The sequence below is a fragment of the Humulus lupulus genome, chromosome 3 (genome assembly GCF_963169125.1).
Source record: "Humulus lupulus chromosome 3, drHumLupu1.1, whole genome shotgun sequence".
NCBI lineage: Eukaryota > Viridiplantae > Streptophyta > Magnoliopsida > Rosales > Cannabaceae > Humulus > Humulus lupulus.
In genome coordinates this window covers 96,433,090-96,438,229 of record NC_084795.1, presented here as the reverse complement: position 1 = coordinate 96,438,229, position 5,140 = coordinate 96,433,090, and positions in this window count along the sequence as shown.

Sequence of the window (5,140 nt, the reverse complement as noted above, 5' to 3'; positions counted from 1 at the left end):
AAAGACTTTTTTTGTCTTCATGGGTAGAACAAACAAAATACCATTTTGGAAAAAAAAATTATTTTTTGTGTGTTCTTTCTTATACCCTATATGCCCCCCCCCCCCCCCCCCCCTCTCAAGTGATTGAGGAGTTTCGATCCTTGATCACTTGTTGACACATAAGCTAACAGAATCACTCTGTTCGATTCATGTATAAAAACATAGTCGCGTAGGATATGATATGCGAACAGACCATTCAAGGTTATTCCTTCAACTAGTAGGTGACCAGAATTGGAGGTTATCTTGTAATGGTGATCAATCATAGTTTAAAAGTTGTCATCTTTTCTAATAGCGATTACATTTTGAGGTTATCTTTTAAACTAGTAGCTAGCAGGATTCGAAGCTATCCTTGATCTAAGTTTAAGGTTGTCTTCTTTTCCGAGGATGCTTCCGAGTTGATGTTATCCACTCGATTCGAATCTGGTTCAGCCAAATTTAAGTGTTTGTTTAATAGGTACCTGTTAGTATTCATGCCTTATATCTGGTTAGGACCAAGATCTTATAGCTTAATAGCTTACCTATTATCATTCAAGCCTCATTCCTGGTTAAGACCAGGATTTTATAACTTGGTTTTTTTTTTCAGTTAGTTTGTTAAGTTTTATTTGGAATCATACTTGATAACCCGAATTATTGTACTAGCTTGATTTTTATTTCCAAATTTCTCATTTATACTAACTTGAATTTTTGAGAGCTCGACTGCGTTATTTAAACTTTCAAGTACGTTTACTTGTTTCGTCAATTCTCACAATCACTTCATACTTATTTAAACATATAAGTATGATGAGCTTATAACTGCTCGAAACTAACTCCTTTATTCATAGAAGCATGATTGGCTTAAAATATTACTTAAATGTTTATTGTACAAAAAAATTATAATATTTTGCCTTTTAATACTCGGTTATCTCCACACTTTAACTTTTTTCCAAAAGTTCGAGGAAACTTTTTTAAGATTTGTAGATTTTCTCCAAGCTCGTGGTATGGTTATATCCAACAATTATATGCTCCTTCCTCCCCCCCCCCCCCCCCCCAAGTAACCACGTTATAAATCTTGGGCTATTTTTAGCTTGGGTTCAAGCTGGTTTTATAATGCAAAATTCGAAGTTGGTCCTCTTTCTTGATTATAATTAGAATTCAAGGTTATCTTCTTTTCTAATTGTGATCACTTTATGAAGCAATCTTTAACAGTGATTCCTCTGAGAAGCGATCTTTGTTTATACCCCTAATAGGTTTATTATTCGTTTTCTTATGTATATAGTAAAGCAAAAAAGTCAAAATATGTAGTCTTAGCCTTTATGAAGGCTTATGGACGACTAGGCTAGTTATGGTAACTTTGAGGAGTACCAGTCATACTTTTTATTTTCATGTTCATTTTGTATAATGCACTATAGGCGAACAGGTCAAAATATGTCCAATCTTTTTTAGTGTCTTGTTTGTTTTTCACCAGGTGGCATAATGTACTACGAACGAGCATGCTCCTTTGGTTATTCTTTGGACTTTGTTTGTTCCTTCTGTCAGCATAAGCGGGAACAACCCTGCTTTGTACGGATGTCGAATGTCTTCAAGCATGCAAAATTTTGAGCTGTCTTCATAAGCTTTTACTCCAACCATCCAAAGTTTACCTCGAAATGGTTCAAGCATAATTTTTCGAGTTGTGTTCATAAGCTTTTGTTCCGACCATTCAAAGGTGACCTCGAAATGGTTTCGAGCCTAATCTTCCCTTTCTGTTCATGTAGCATGAGCTTTTAATGAGCGGATAGGACATTGAAATCCAAGTCATCTCGAATAGGCATTCATGTCATCTCGAAAACCACAAAATTGCTGGTCTGATTACTATCTTGAAAACAGGTATGGTTGAGAACATAACTTTTTATGTTATAGTTTCAGCTCGAGTGATTGCTATCTCGGAGATGAATATTGTCCCCAACTTGGTTATAAATTGCAGTTTAGTTCGGAGATGAGCTCCATTTATGGCTCCAATGACTCGTGTGGAGTGATGACCAACTCGGGTATGAGTATCGGATACTGCTCGTGTTAGGATTAATGCCCTAAAAGCATGTAAATGCATTTTATTGATTTAAATAAAAGTACAATTTTATTATATTTGAATGTTATAATATATTAAAGTATGTAATCTTTAATGAATGGTTACTAGTGTGGTTTACTAAGCATACGGGGTGCAAGGGATATAGATTCAAATTGCTGATGTGGATAGACATCTTAGTAAATGTGTTGTATATAATAGAGATTAGATATGTAACGTCCCAAAATTTCCTAATAAGGCTTAGTGCCTTAATTAGGGGCCCAGGAGGGCAATATTGGATATTATGTGAATAAATTGGATATTGATGTGATTATGTGAATTGCATGGGTTATATTATTATATAGCTAATTATGCATGTTTATGTAACGCCCTAAACTCTAGGGACTGTAACGGTGTCCCTTATAAACAGTGCTAAACTCGCTAATCGAGTCATTTGGCGAAAATCGTGTAACTAAGTATGATTAGCGGTTTAGGGATTAAAAATGTTGGTTAAGATGTAACGTTTCATTAGAACGTTTATTATATACATTGGGATCCCAAAAATATAATTTGAAGGTCTATTACAAGAAAATATTTACAACAGGCCGATCTAAGCGGCAAAACAGGGTTTAACCCTAGTTCCTCTTTCAACCCTCGGCCGTGGCGGTCGAGCAGCTGCATATGTACACATCGTCACCTAAGCTCTCCAACTCAAGGATGGTCCAGCTTTCTTTTGCCTTTACCTGCACCACATAGCACCCGTGAGCCGAAGCCCAGCAAGAAAACTTAATATGCTCATGTACAGTAATAACATGTCATCAAATCATAAGGCATACACCTAGCAAATATAGCCCTATTCAAGCAGGCAAATAAATTCACGTAATGATGGGTATCCAGGATAACGAATCCTGCCCTCCTGAATGGATGACTATCAAGTCAATCTCAATTAGATAAATGATTTAACACTGGTGGTTCCGGTAACCATATCGGGCTTATAGCCCTAAATAGAAGAGTGACAGTGGTACAAGTCACTAAGGTGGGTTCCGTTCCCTTTAGCCATGTGATGATAGGGTCACCGGGCTTTATAAATAAGTGATCATTTCACTAGCTTGAACAAGATAGGTGCTCGATGAACTAGTCACCAATATAACCTATCGCATGACCATAGAGTCACAACTGTGGGATTCCGCTCCCTAGCCATGTGACAAACTGCCACCTAGGCCTTTGGCCCTGACTCTGAGTAACTAGTCCTAGACTAGTCAAGCGCTTAGAATTTTCATCGACCTTAGGGTAGGTCCAGCATTAATGCTCCTAGAGTCATTCAATGCTGATATCGATTAGATCTAATCTTTAATCGGCCCTGCGTTCATGACGCTTATGCCGTTCTCGGCTCTTAGGTCCGTAGTACGCGACCAGTGCTGACCCTGACTAGTCAGTGCCATACACAAGTAAGCAATGCTACCAAACATATATCATATGTCAAATATTCGAATACAGGGCACTCAGCATGCTTGCTTAACAATTGCTAGTACAATTAGGATCATGCATAAACACAGAGGCTTAAGCTCTGACCAATTTCATATTCAATACTCACGGCATGCCCTAATCACATGTTTCTCGTGCATCACATGCATTACATTTAAACATCCAACATGCATCAAGAATAACCACGCATGTCACATATACACAGGGTGCAATTTTCTTACCTTTGGTTCGAGCGAGAGTTAGAAAAAGAACGACCCTTGAGAACGATCGATCCTTTAATCCCTTAGCGGTCACCTAGTCATAACCAAATACAATCTCCGATTAATGAAAATCAACAAAGATAGGGTCTTGACCTAATCCCCACTCTGGACCCCGAAATGTACCCACACGGTGAATAGATTCGATCCTGGGCCTTAAGGATTGAAACCTCGAGCCAAAAACCCTTAAAAACACTCAAAACAAGGTTTTGAAGAAACACAGTGCTACCCTCCTAGCACTTTAGCGCTACCCTCCTAGCGCCCCAACGCTCTTCACAGAACCAAAACCGCCCAGCACCTCTTCAGGTAGCGTTGTAGTGCCCCTTTCTGGGCGCTGTAGCGCTACCTCCAGCAAGAAATTGCCTAGAGACCTCTTCCTTCAATTCCACCATTTCCAACCCAAACCAAAAGCTTCCAAACATCAAATTAAGTCCCAAATGAACCCAAATACCACCTCCACATGTCCAGGCACCACAACCCCAAGAACCCTAGCCAAAACTCCAATCAATTCCAAACTTTCCAACTGAAAAACCAACTGAAACTCAACTAGGAAAATAGAGCAAAAACAAGAGTTCTAATGGCTAAAAACTCACCTCAATCTCATAAACAAACCCTCTTCAATGGTAGAGCATAACCCTAGCTTATCACAGCTTGGTTCCTCAAAAAGAGCTTGAAAATCCAAAGAGAAATGGGGGAGAAATGGTGTACGGGAGAAGGTGATTCTGGTGCTCTGTTTTTGAGAAGGTTTCTACAGATTTCTAAGCTTAAATGGCTGAAACAAATCCTTTAGGGTGAAAAGACCTAAATGCCCTCAAGTCTAAAATAAAACCTTAACAGCCACCAAGGGCAAAATCGTCCTTTCGCACCTATTTTGTTAATCATAATTAACACCCTCCAATTCCCGCTATTCTCAATATTCTTAAATACCAATAAATCATATCCCATTACCCTTTAATTCCTGATAATGTTCTAATCATTAAAATCACCCCGAGACTCACCCCGAGCCCCGAACTTAAACCCGTTATGACCAGACCGAACACTTGCATTTCATGATCGTATCATACCGAAAAGCTCGAACAAATCCACATATAATGTGGTACCATTAATAACTCACCCATGTGCACGAAAATACACAATCACGCCCTCAACGGGCCAAATTACAAAAATACCCTTATAATTAAAATAAACCCATATGCATGCATTTATCATCATATAATAATATAATTCACATAAGCATGCATATAATCATTTAATATCATAATAAATCAATTGTGGCCCTCCCGACCTCCTAATCAAGGTCCTAAACCTTATTAGGGATTTGGGGGCATTATAGTTTAGG